The sequence below is a fragment of the Neophocaena asiaeorientalis genome, unplaced genomic scaffold (assembly GCF_003031525.2).
Source record: "Neophocaena asiaeorientalis asiaeorientalis breed wild unplaced genomic scaffold, Neophocaena_asiaeorientalis_V1.1 scaffold268, whole genome shotgun sequence".
In the NCBI taxonomy this organism is placed as follows: Eukaryota; Metazoa; Chordata; class Mammalia; order Artiodactyla; family Phocoenidae; genus Neophocaena; species Neophocaena asiaeorientalis.
In genome coordinates, this window is record NW_020173979.1 from 2,005,360 (window position 1) to 2,019,829 (window position 14,470).

The window sequence follows — 14,470 nt, forward strand, 5'->3', positions numbered from 1 at the left end:
TTTAAATTATTCAAAAACATCTCTTTAGCTGTCTTCTAGACCTTAACTTGCCATGAGACTAGATTGTTAAGCTACCCGATTTTGGTTCTAGAATTTTCAAGAGAGGAAGGGGTGCCTGCGGTTCCCTCACATCCCTGTCTGGGTGTCTACGTAGAACCACCCGAGGATGCGTGAGGGTGACAGGATGTAGACAGCATGGAGAGGCGGGTGTGAGGTACAAGGAGGAAGCAGGCAGAAACCAGCACCCAGTGTTCTCAGAAGCCTCTCAGAGGTGCCCCAAGAGGCAGTCTCCCCGAGCCAAGGCCAGAAGAAGGCTTATGTGTGGAACTAATCAGTGTGTGTAGCGTAACATTTTGTAAATGAGAGTGAAGGGTAGCAGAATATGCCGCTCCAAAACATGACAGTGGGAGTTGAGGACGTGCCTCCACAAAATAAGCTGCTTTAGTACACTGATTACTTTGAGCTGTAGGCCCTTGAAAAAGAGCAAATGCAGGGAGAGGCTTCCTCTGAACGCCTCTTATCTGCCTAAAGACAGATCCTCCAAAAGGAACTCAGTCGTCATTGAGGGCCCCCTCTTTGGGTAATTTGTTTGATCCAGCTAATTATTTATTTAAAGGAATAATGCTTGTATGTGGGAAGACATCCCAAGGGTACAAATGGGTTTAACAGAAGTTTCCCACCAGGCTCCCAGATACCTCTCCAGAGACAGTCTGTGCATATATAAGCATGTAAGTTTTCATATCTGTCTTCAGCTGGGGCACACTCCACCTCTCTAACTGTCCACAGAAGAAGTTCCTAGGAAGGGGAAGATAGTGGGCTGGGGGCTGAATAGTCCACAAGTCTTGGAGGTGGGAGGAGGGGTAGTGGGGAAAACGGCAGCCGCCCTGCGGCGTTATGGAGTCAGTGATGCGTAATGATCAGGATAAGAGGAGGTAGTCTGTTTTGAGAACTTGCTCTGTGCTGTCCACTACAGCCGCTACATGAAGGGCTTCCCCATGGGGTCTCTGGCTCTGCATTATGAAGACAGTGTCCTTGTCACCAGTAACCAAGAAAGAAACAAGCACTCACCTGAGATCTCAGTAACAAGTGTCAGAGCCGAGAAGCTGTTCACCTCCAAAGCCTAGCTTTGTTCCCCCTCCAATTTCTTTTATTGTGGCAAAATATACATACCATAAAATTTACCATCTCAACCACTTTTTTAAGTGACATTAAGTACATTCATCTTGTTATGCAAACATCACCACCATCCATCTCCAGAACTTTTTATATTCCCCAACTGAAACTCTGTACCCATTAAACAATAACTCCCCATTCCCCCTCCCCCAACCCCTGGCAACCACCATTCTACTTTCTGTCTCAGTGAGTCTGACTACTCTAGGTACCTCATGTAAGTGAAATCGTACAATATTTGTCTTTTTGAGACTGGCTTATTTCACTCAGCATAATGTCCTCAAGGTTCATCTATATTGCAGCATGTGTCAGAATTTCCATCCTTTTCAAGGCTGTATAATATTCCGTGGCATACACACAGCACATTTTGCAAAGCCTAGCTTTCAAGCACAGCACTGAGCAAAGATGCCTGACTCTTCGTAGATGTTTAATAACTTTTTTAAACTTTTTCCTTTTCCTTTGAAATGATTTCAAACTTACCCACAAGTTGTAAGAATAGTACAAATAACTCTTTTCCTGAACCATTTGAGAGCAGTTGTTGACATGATGCCCCATCACCCCCAAGTACTTCAACATGTAACTCCTACAAACAAGGACAGCCTCCTACATAGCCACAATAAGAGCATTAGGAAATTAACATTAATACATTACTACCATTAACCTGCAGACCTTCAGTTTTGCCAATTGTCCCGATTATATCCTTTACAGAGATAGGATTCCGTTCAGAATCACATGCTACATTTAGTTGTCGCGTCTCCTTTGATTCCTTCAATCTGGTATAGTTCTTTATAAAGACAACAGGCCAGATCTTTGGTAGACTAGTCCTCGGGTTTGTCTGACGGTTCCTCGTGGTTAGATTCAGATTCTGCATCTTTGGCAGGAATATCACAGAAGTGATGCTGTGTTCTTTTCATAGCATCCAACTAGGTGCATGATTTAGATTGTCCCTTTGCTGGTGATGTTCGCCTTGATCACTTGATTAAAGATGTGTCTGCCAGGTTGCTGTTTTATCCCTTTGTGATTAATTAATATCTTGTGGGGAGATACTTTTAGAGTTTGTAAACATTCTGCTCTTCATCAAACATTGACACCTGTTGATGTTTCTCCGCTGAACTAAGTATCACTGTGACAAGGGCCAAGTGGTAATTTTCTAATTCCATCATTCCTTCTACAGTTATTAGTTGGCATCCTACTGTAATGAAAACTTACCCTTGTCCTCATTTACTTATTCTCTTATTTATTTCTATTCGTGTTGACCCATGGATTCCTATTTAATCAATGTGTTCTATTAGTGTTAGAGTTATTTCTTTTGATGCTCAAATTGTCCCAGATTTGGCCAGTGGGTTTTTGTATCTGTGGGACATGTCTCCATCTCTCTCTCAGCACTTCCTTCCTTTCTGGCACAAGAAGATGCCCCAAGATCATGTTGTACTTTCCCTTGGAATCTGCCGTTTTTCCAAGGAGGCTTGATTCCTTTGGCTGGTATTTAAAAATCAAATCTGAGTGCTAGATGTGCCTCTGCTCCCAGACCCTCTCGGGATTCAACTAGTTTCCTTCCTTCCCTTAAGAGTAATCATTTTTCTACCGCTTTCCCATGATCCTAAACGCATCTACACTGATCAGTACCACTCTTCAGAACCCATCTCCCATCACTGTCACCACCTCAAGCTCCCATTGATGCCCCTCGGCACTGCACTCTGATGTTTTTCCCCCACTCTCCCATCTCCATGCACGCTTACCTTGCTCAGTCCCACCTGGTGGCCCTGTGTGACTTTGCAGACCCTTGACCTGACCCCCACTTCAAGGTCCTGTGGTATGAATGGGCCAGGGGATGGTGAGAGTGACGAGATGAAACGGCAGGAGCAGTGGACTCGAATCCACACCACTTGACAGCCCCTGCCCGGTGGAGCAGGTGGCTTGGCTGACTTTAGGCTTGTCCGCAAGAGGAAACAGTAGGGTCACCTCCCGGACGGTGTGGACCACAGAGAGAGGCCTTGGGGTCAAGCTCACTCTTTCTTTTTCCTTTGTGCATGCTGTCTCATCATCCCCACCCCTCCCCCATCCACTTTTTGGGTCCTCTTGCCATGGCTCAGTGTCAGCCCCTCGGGTGGCAGGCCGCCTGTCTTTCTGATGTCTGCTTATTCCTCATCACCAAGTTAGACCACCTGAAAAATACCCACCAGTTTGGCGAAAGTCCACAAGCTGTGGAAACTAACAGAAACTTATTTATATTCCATAAGTTATTAATAAGCTAGGATTTCACTGACGTCCGTTCCAAGCACAAATCTCTCCATAAACGCTTGGCAAGCGTGGATGAAAACACAGAGAACGTTATTCGCTGAAATCGCCGTAAAAGGAGTATTGTGTTATGTCATTGCACTTTTCCTCATTAGGTTCACCCTGGGAACATTTTGTGGTTTGCAGTTGTAAGATGAGTTCTATGCAACCTGGAGACCCGGGACCACTTCTCTCCTGCCTTGGCCCAGGCTCCCACCTCCTTACAGGTCCCCGAGGAGATGTTTGCACAGTTGATGCTGGCAAAGTGTTCCTTTATGATCAGCAGAGCCTCTGGCCCCAAACCCTGACACAGAACTACAGGGAGACAAGCTGGACCACACGGGGGCTGTGTTCACCCCAGCCAGCTCTCGGATGGCACAGCCTTGAACCAAAGCCAGCCTGAAGAAGGTGGCTCTGCCTGCTTCCCTGTGCTGCACCCAAGTCTTGGAACTTACCACTCCAGGAGGATGCAGGCCTCTCCCACCTGAGGCAGAGGAAGAGAGGGAGAAAGATGGGCAGCAGGAGGGGCACGCGGAGTGGAGCAGAGCTGAGTCCTGGAGCTAAAGAGGGAGGGACAGCGTGAGATACGGAGAAGGCCCTACCAGGGCCTACAGAGCCAGGCTGTGTTCTCATCACATGCCTCCAGAACAGAAAAGAAAGAGGTAGAGGATGCCAGGGCCTGCCCTGAGGGAGCAGAGTTACCTCTGGGCCCACTCTAATCTCATATGACAGTCAGAGAAAGGCAACGACCAGGGAACTGGACCTGTGAGTGGAGACCAGTGACATCACACTAGCCCTGCCGCCCCGCTAGGGCCCTAGAATTGAACTGTTCCAACAAGGGCCGTTCCCCCTGGCCAGGGGGGTCTCCTCGGTGGGATAAACCCAAGTGCAGAGTGAAGGGGACTGGAGGGGCCAAGGGAGGCAAGAGCGGGCCTTCCACAAATCTGTCTAAGGTTGTTGTAAGATGGAAACGGGGCTTCCCTGGTGGCGCAGTTGTGGAGAATCCGCCTGCCAGTGCAGGGGACATGGGTTCGAGCCCTGGTCCGGGAAGATCCCACATGCTGCGGAGCAGCTAAGCCCGTGCCCCACAACTACTGAGCCTGTGCTCTAGAGCCCATGAGCCATAACTACTGAAGCCCGTGCACCACAACTACTGAGCCTGAACTCTGGAGCCCGCGAGCCACGACTACTGAGCCCGTGAGCCACAACTACCGAAGCCCCCGCGCCTAAAGCCCGTGCTCCGCGACAAGAGAAGCCACCGCAGTGAGAAGCCTGCGCACCGCAACGAAGAGTAGCTCCCGCTCGCCACAACTAGAGAAAAGCCCACACGCAGCAACAAAGACCCAACACAGCCAAAAATAGATAAATAAAATAAAATAATTGGAAACAGGAGGTGCATGGTTCCCAGAGGTTACCTAGGGGATGGTTTTTCGGTTCCCTCATGTAAGACTGACTTGTGGCCTATCCATTCAGGAGGAGTGACACAGCTACATCTTCGAGGGACAGGGTCGCCTTACTCAACCACCACCTCTGTTATCTGGCAGCTTTCTCGTTCCGTGGGCTCTGAGACGTGGCACTCCACTCATGGCCAGGCTCCGCGGAGATAGAAAAGGAATAGGATATAGAAATAGGAGAGAAACAGGAATAGGGGAGGGAACAGCAGCTAAGAGGAACCTCAGAAACACTCACGTCCTTAGGTCACCCCTTTCCATCATTTATCCGTTAGTTACCCGTGCCTGCAGAGCACCGGTCCGTGCAGAGCACATAGTAAGCACTCATTAAATATTGTGATTGCTCATAGTAGAAACAGAAGCAGTAGGTGGTGTTGTTGATGACTCATTTGACCAACACCCCAGAGGGCAGACTAGCTATTGTACCCCCCTTTTACAGAAACTGAAGTCCAGAGCTGTGAAGCAGCCTGGTTGCCTGCTGGCCTGAGGGCAGCAGAGCTGGGGCAAGGGCTTGTCTCCTGCCGGAGATCAGGGAGCCTAGCTCAAGGCGTGGAACTAGAGCAAGATCCAAAAATGCGGGGAAAGGGAAAAGAGAGAGAGGAAGCGTGAGGTGTGGACGCAGCCTGGGAGAGAGGAGAGCTGGGGGACAGGAGGGTCCCCAGCAGTTTGGGGGCGTTGCAGAAAGCAGGAGGCAGCGGCGACCGGTCTGGGCTCTGAAGTGAAACCCACCTGGGTGAGTGCACCGCATTCAGTAGCTGGGTGATCTGGGGCAAGTCTTTCTAACGCCCTGAGCCCCCGTTTCCTCTTTGGTAAAATGGGGCAGATGGTGGTTCCTACTTCACGGAGTTGCTGAGGGAATTGATGAAATGATGTGCAGCACGCAGCTCTTAATCATCGCTCGGCCAAGCTGCGGTTATTAGCATAGAGCCAAAGAGACACGGCAGACCCGCGCTTCTCGGATCCACTCCACGTGGTCATGACAGAAGGAACCAGTGAGACTCCGCCATGCATTTTCCCAGAGGAAAAGTTTCTATCAGAAGAGAGCTGCTTAGCTCCTTCCCTCACAATTTGGAGGAGCTGGGTGATGTGCCCCAGCTCTGTCACTTCTACCTGTGCGACCATGGGCAAGTGACTGCTCCTCTCTGAACATCAGTTTCCTCATCTATAAAATTGCCTTGAGGACTACAGAAATTCTTTAAACAGAAATACTGGTATTAATTTTTACCTGGGGAGGCACAGACTTCCGACTTCAGAGAGATCAGGCTCAAATCCCAGCTCCCCTAAAAAGTAGCTGAGCAGCCTTGGACAAGTTTCTCAGCCTCTCTTTTTCCACCTTCGTGTGGCAGAGCTCCTCCGTGTGGCATAAATTACTGAGATAACGCATGTGAAGCCCTGAGTACTCTCTGGTATGTAGTAAGGACTTTAAAAAGAGTAGTTGTGGGCTTCCCTGGTGGCACAGTGGTTGAGAGTCTGCCTGCCGATGCAGGGGACACGGGTTCGTGCCCTGGTCCAGGAAGATCCCACATGCCACGGAGTGGCTGAGCCCCTGAGCTATGGCCGCTGAGCCTGCGCGTCCGGAGCCTGTGCTCCGCAACGGGAGAGGCCACAACAGAGAGAGGCCTGCTTACCGCAAAAAAAAAAAAAAGAGTAGTTGTTATTATTACTGCCTGTCTGTTTCACTCTCAGCCGGAGCCAGATCCTGGCCTGACCTTGACTTCTATCTCACCCTGCTTTTGCCCCCAGTTTTCCAGCCGAGTGTGGCCTGAAAGCTGTTTTCGTGGGGCAGCCACCCAGGCCCAACCACAGCTCTGGTCTCATCAGTGCCACCGCTATAAACAGACAGAGGCAGTGTAAGTAAACACGCGCTCCCTGCTGGCCCTGGAGGCCACCGGCCTCGAAGGAGGTCAGGTGGAGGGTGGCAGCCTGGTTGGATGGAAATAACGACCAAGCCCAGGGACAGGGCAGGCCACGAAACACCCTTGGCCAGGCAAAGCAGCAAGACAGGTGCTGAAGCCAGAGGGCATCCAGGCCGAGTCCCCAGCTTCTGTCACGCCACCCCAACGGGCCTGGCATCACCTGCCCCACCCCAGAGCTAGCATCTACCTCTCACTGCCCCCCACTGGCCTTGCCCCCAGGAGTGACCACAACAGCAGCCTTGACAAAAGTACACACCCCGGGTACCTTACACACAGCATCTCGTGAATGCCCTCACCATCCGAGGTGATGGGTGCCATCACTGATGAAGCAACGAAGTCTCAGTAAGACGACTGGCCCCAAATCATAAAGTTGGAGGGATGCCTGGAATCGGAATCCAAGTCTGGCTCCAAACCCCAGGTTTCACCCTCCTCCACCCCGGAAAATCACTTCTACCTGCCCTGGAGTCAACCCTCAGAGCCACGCAGGCTCTGCTGACCCCTTCTTTTGTCAGCACCAAGCACACTCCAACACCCAGTGAAACAAGCAAGTTTGCTGAACGGCTCTACAAATGGATATAGGAAAAAGAATCCGAGAGGGAAATGTTTCTCTGAAGGAGAAGGGCGTGGACAGAGCACTCATCAGGACTTCACATACTGCTTTGCAAGGGCGCGTTCATTTCACCCTCCAGACCACCCCATCGGGTCAGTGGTCTGATCCTCATTCTACAACTGAAAGAATGGAGCCTAGAGGTTAAGTAAGGTGCCCAAGGAGTGCATTGCTCTTAAGTGGCAGGGCTGAGTGTGGACCCAGGACTGGGATGCTGACATGGTAAGGACCACAAACGCCTTCCCCTCTGTGGGGCCACCACCTGGCGTGGACCTGGCCCAGCATGGGTGAGCACCACGAGTCTGGTCATTGAATAGACCCACAGGTAAACAGGTTACTTCTTAGGCTCCTTGAAGTTCTAGAAGGATAGTACAGGTGTAAAAAGTGTGGACTCCGGAGCCCCACGACGTAGATTCCTCATCCTGGCTGCCCCCAGCCAGCTGTGTGTTCTTGAGTGAGTTACTTCATTCTCCTGTCCCTCAGTTTTCCCATCTGTAAAATGGGGGTTATAGTAGGGCCCGCCTCAGAGGGCTGATATGAGGAGCCAGTGAGTCAACATTTGTAACATTCTTAGAACATTTCCTGGCACAAAACAAGTTCCAATGAAATGTTAAGTTAAAAAAGTTATATGTATATATTGTTGACTGAAAAAAAATGCACAACCTAAAAGTTGAGAGTTGTTTCATTCTGCGGACATTCTTAGGACTTCAAGCCTGGGAGACAGCAACTCAGATAACGCTGAGAAAACTGTTCTGAAGAGGAAGGCGGGGAGCCAGGACATCTAGGAGTTTTTGCAACAAACCAGATAGTTCAGAACAAAACCTTACTGCTAATAAAAGAAAACTAGATATCTCACATTAAAGAATTTAGTGCTCTTCTGTGTATGGGAAGATGCAAGAGCCTGGGCTCACTGAAGTCATTCCTTTGATACGCACCTCAGCTATCTGGGGCCAGTATCCTCTACTTTCTAATCCTGAAATTTTCTCAGGTGCACAGTCCGGAGGTGACTGCAGTCTGATGGCTGCTAGATGGCGGGCAATCCTTGCTTCCATCCTGAGTTCCACGTGGCAGTAATATAATGGCTTGAAGGCTGCAAAATCCTTTATTTACTGATTTGGTTTTAGTTCTCAATACAATAGAAAGATATATACATATATACATATATTTATAATTCTACTTCATAGCTGTCTCAATTCATTTTTGGAGGTCACATTGTGTGAACCTTTAAAATTATGCAGTTATCTAAGCTAGTATCTCTGACCTGATAAAAATATTACCTCTCAGTTGCTTGTGGATTTAGATACCTTTGCACAAAATCTTAATTTATATTTTGTTTTACATCAGAGATGGACATCAGGCCTTGATCAGGAACACTTGTGGGGGAGGGGGGTGTTCCCCATTAAGCTTGGCACTTGAGTTGCTTTGCTCCCTTTCTATTTAAGATGAAACAACGCGAAAGGGCTGGTTTTAAACGCCAAAGCTGAGAACATTGTGTTGCTAGGGGAAAGCACAGAGCAGAGCTTCTCAGAAGCCCTCAGGTGAAGATAAAAAATGCAAGTGACTCATGGGAGATAAAAAGGGGCCATTCCCGGGAGGGAGCTTGGTGAGCCCCCCTGTTCCTGGGGACCCATCAGAGACCAAGGGCAGTGCTCACGCAGCCATTCCACACCCACCCACCGTCTGTGCCTCTGGAAGCCAGGCCCTGGTGTCTGTAATAAGGTGTCAGGCCTGCCTCTGGGGAGCTCACTTCAACTGTGGGTTCAGAGGCAGCATTGAAATAGTGTAGCTGAGCCTCACAAGCCCGACAAGGCCCTGCTTTCAGTCCTGCACATAGAAGGACAGAGAAAATGTCCTCTGCCAGGATCCTCAGAGGGAGAACGTTTTATCTCCTTTAAAGAAGTACTTTGATAGAATGATCGAGATGCAGGGTGAGACCCATAGCACATGTACAAATACAAAACGATATGACTGAATGGTTCAGAGACCAGGAGACAGGAAAAGGAATGAGTCTTCTCCAAGCACAGAGGGTAAATTCTGTTCATGAGGAATGAGAATGGTAGGGGCTGCCAGGGGGCCACCGGAGAGACAGCCTGCTGGCAGAATAACCAAAGAGAATGCAGAGAACAGAACTTCCTGAAAGGAGAACTTTAGGGTTTTTACTGTGGAAAACATAATGTAACCCCAGGCCTCTGGCCCACTTACTAAATCTTGAGTAAAGGCTACATTGACCACTGCTGCTATGTGTGAGTGGATGATTTTGAAAGCACTCAGAGTGGCTGAGTTTTATAAAAATAATAGCTCTCATATGTCAGGCCTTATTCTGTGTGTCTTACATGGATGGACTCATTTAACCCTCATGACAGTCCTGTAAGGTGAGTCCTATCATTACCCCCATCTTCCAGGCGAGGAAAGTAAGGCTCAAGGAGAGAAAATAACCTGCCCCAAGCTCACAGTTAGTGGATGGTGGAGCCGTGATTGAGCTCAGGCAGCTGGCTCTAGACCTGGGCAAAAAGGACCCCTCCTCCAGGCCACACATTTTAGAGGCCCCTGCCCTGGTTCTGCCTTGGATTTTCACTTTTAAAAAGTATTCGAAGCGGGCTTCTCTGGTGGCGCAGTGGTTAAGAATCCGCCTGCCAATGCAGGGGACACGGGTTCGAGGCCTGGTCCGGGAAGATCCCACATGCCGCGGAGCAACGAAGCCCGTGCACCACAACTACTGAGCCTGCGCTCTAGAGCCTGCGAGCCACAACTACTGAAGCCCGCATGCCTAGAGCCCGTGCTCCGGAACAAGAGAAGCCACTGCAATGAGAAGCCCATGCACCGCAACGAAGAGTAACCACCGCTCGCCACAACCAGAGAAAGCCCGCGCGCAGCCACGAAGACCAAACGCAGCCAAAGAGAGAAAAACAAATACCGTGTGCAGCCAAAAATAAAATTAAAAATAAACAAATTTATATTATAAAAAGTATTTGAAGCATTTTATTTTATGAGAGAGAACCACTAAAGTCTTGTGCCATGTTCTATGGATATTCAGGCGTGCCTGTGCTCTTATGTACTGTGAATATATTTAAAAGTTAGCCAATGTGAACAGGTGAAATCCTTTTATTACCAAGTTGCTTAGCGGCTATGCAGATGTATTCTTTTCCTGAGGAACTGGTAGGCCCTATATCACCAATATGAATCTGAGCATATCTCTTTTTTCCTAACTCATCACTTGAATCCTCCCTCTCTCTCAAACTCTATTATTATAAAGTTTAATATCTTGCTTTTGAATATTCCGAAGACGCCAGGGCCTTAGTCCTGCTTCTGAAATACGGGATGCAGGGAGAACTGGAAAGCCCATACCCCTCTTTGATAAGATCTCTTGCCTCTCTGCACCACAAGGGGGCACTGCTGAACACCAGTTCTGCACAGCCCTGTGGACACATAAACCACTGTGGGGTGGTCCCTGCTTTTCTGTATCTGCTGTTTCTGCAGTGGTGTCCCACACTTGGGCTCCAAAGTTGGCTCCCTTGGTTCATGTTCAGACATGATTCCCCGAGATGAGAGCCTGAGCAGCTTCCACTGCTGTCCCACCGTTGAGCCTGAATCATTCACCACCTAGCCTCCCATGTTTTTCTTGGTAAGCATTATGGGCTGAATGTTTCTGTCCTCTCCTCCCTCTAAATTCATATGTTGAAGCCTTAGCCCCCAGTATGACTGTATTTGGAGACAGGGCTTTTATGGAAGTGATTAAGGTTAGGTTAGGCCAGATCCAATTGAATCAGTGTCCTTATAAGAAGAGAAACAAACCAGAGAGCTTTTGTGCTCTGACTCCTTGCCATGTGAGGACACAGTGACAAGGTAGCCATCCGCAAGCCAGGAAGAAGGCCGTCACCAGAATCTGACCAGGCTGGCACACTGATCTTGGACTTCCAGTCTACAGAACCACAAGAAAAAGAAATTTGTTGTTTAAGCTGCCCGATCTATGGTATGTTGTAATTGCAGCCTGAGCAGACAAAGTGAGTTTGTCTGTGGGGCACTTCATCGCCATTCCTTCCAACATACTTTGATCAGGGTCACCCGGGTCCTACCTGACAGAGCCATTGGGGGAGGGAATTCCAGGGTACAGAGTACCCAGGGCCTGGTCGAGAAGTAAGGGGAGACAGAGGATCCAGGTGGGTACATCCCTTGACCCTTGTCCTGTAGGGAGGGGCATGGCCAAATTCTGTATGTTTTCACTTATATGTGGAGTCTAAAAAATAAAACAAATGAACAAACATAACAAAACAGAAATAGACTCACAGATAGAGAACAAACTAATGGTTACCAGTGGGGATAGGGAAGGGGGGGGCAAGATAGGGGGAGGGAATTAAGAGGTACAAACTACTATGTATACAATAGATAAGATACAAGGATACAAAGGTACATTCAAATGTACAGCACAGGGGATATAGCCAATATTTTATAATAACTTTATATTGTGTATAATCTATAAAAATATCGAATCACTGTGTTATACAGCTAAAACTAATATAATATTATAAGTCAACTGTACTTCAGTAAAAAAAAATGGTATGGCCACTTTGGAAGACAGTTTGGTGGTTTCTTCCAAAACGAAAGATACTCTTACCATACGATCCAGCAATCGTGGTCCTTGGTATTTACTCAGAGTTAAAAACTGTGTCCACACAAAACCTGCATGCAATATTTATAGAAACTTTATTCATAATGGCCAAAACTTGGAAGCAATCAAGGCATCCTTCAGTAGGTGAATGGATAAATAAACTGTGGTACATCCGGACAACGGAATATCATACAATGCTAAAAAGAAATAAGCTATCAAGCCGTGAAAAGACTTGGAAGAAAGTCTGAAATGCTTTTGGAAGAAAACATTTCTTCCAAAAGTAATGGAAAAAACTTAAATGCATATTACTAAGTGAAAGAAGCCAATCTGAAAGGGTTACATACTGTGTGATTCCAACTAGATGACATTCTGGAAAAGGCAAAACTAGGGAGACAGTAGAAAGATCAGTGGTGGCCAGTGGTTGTGCAGGGGGAGATGAACACAGAGGATTTTTAAGGCAGTGAAAACACTGTGTATGACATTATAATTAATGATGGATACATGTCATTACACTTTCATCCAAAAAACACCAAGAGTGAACCTTAAGGTAAACTCTGGACTGTGGGTGATTATGATGTGTCAATGTAGATCCATCTTTGGTAACAAACGTACCATTCTGGTGAGTGACGTAGGTAATGGCAGAGGCTGGAAACGTGTGGGGAGGGGGGTATATTGGAAACCTCTATACCTTCCTCTCAATCTTGCTATGAACCTAAAACTGCCCCCCACCGCACCAAATGAAGACTTTTTTTTTTTTTAAAGGAATGGAAATGTGGAATCATTTTTGTTTTTTAAGAATCAAGAGCGGGAGATCCGTGCCAGAAGAGGAAGAGGAAATACATTCTTCACCACGCACTATCTTTATTGTTTGGGATCCACCTTCATGTCATCCCCTCCAGCAGTGAGTATCACTCTGCCCATCTCTCTGGAAGAGGCTGCGAAGCCCTCAGCAAGCATTTGGAAGCAGCTGAGAGCTCATTTCAAATAGCTGCTAGGAGAGCAATGGCTCATCTAGGCACATCTTCTCAATTCAGGATTCAGGAACGCAGAAATCTCACTCAGCCCTGCATCCGGCCACAGACAGCCCTTAGAGAATATTTTCTGTCCCGTTGCAATGGAGCCATGCACAGGGCACGTGACCTCTGTGAGAAACTTGCATCTCAGGTCTGGGAGAAGGACAGAGCAACCCAGAAATTCGTGTCTCCTGCGGCCTGTGTGCTGGCGTGTGGGTGGAGTGCAGCATCAGGCCACATGATGTGACGAACAAACCCCAGCCCTTAGGTGACACCACCTCCATTGGCAGGGACTGTGTGACCTTGGCCGGGCTCTCACTTAACTCCTTGAGACACTGACAGCAAGTGAGCTCTGTAATGAAAAGCACCCATAACATTTCCCAAGGGCCTGACAAACTTTGGCAAAGGCAGCTTTTTAGTAGATGACCCGGTCTCTGCAGTAAAAAAAAAAACGGTTTGCCGTTAGTAGCCACATCTTGTTTTTTCCAAATTGCTTTTGCCTTTCATCGCACAGCCCAACCCAGAAGAGCCTTTCCTTTCATCACAGAGTGGAAAAATTCTTGGTGGCATTCTCCCAGAGCTGGGACCCAATCACGAGTCCCAGGGGCCCCATCTCCCCTGACCAGGTGCTTCTGGGGCATTCATGGGAGGGCAAGTCATGTTGGGAGCTCTGGACACACAGTTCAGCACTGGTCACACATTCAAAGAGGGGAGAAAGGAGGAGACAGATTATTTTGCTGTGGTTTTGTAACTATTTGACTTTTTTTTAAAAAAAAACAATCTACTCAGAGCAGAAAAAAGAAAATTTTTCCAGTATTGTTTGGAAAACTCATGGGTATATTATGGCAGGACTCTGGGTCATGTCAGCCAGCCTGACGTGGTAGGGTTGAGACAGCCCAGGGCTATAGAACTGATGTAGCTACTCCTCCCTCAAGGAGGGGCAGCATAACTCTCCCTGCTCTGTATGGGCTGCACACACTGACTTCCTCCAAAGAGGACCTACAGAAATGAGGAAAAAGTAACGAGACAGCCTGGTGTCAAGGTCAACGTCAGCAGTGATAAGTCATGTCGATAGACATGAGGTGATGTGAATGGCACTTTACCTCTGGGGTCTTCCTCCCCAAAGCCTATAACCTCAGTCTAATCATGAGAAAAATAACAGACAAATTCCAGTTGGGGGCTGTTCTGCAAAATACCTGAGCAGTACTTCTCAAACTGTCAAGGTCATAGAAGCAAGAAAAGTCTGGGAAACTGTCACAGCCAAGAGGATCCTAAAAAGACATGGTCGCTAATATAAGGTTACTAAATATAAGGATACCGTCTAGGATCCTGGAACAGAAAAAGAACATTAAGTAAGAACTAAGGAGATCTTGGGACTTCCTTGGCGGTCCAGTGGTTAAGACACTGTGCTCCCAGTGCAAGGGGCCCGG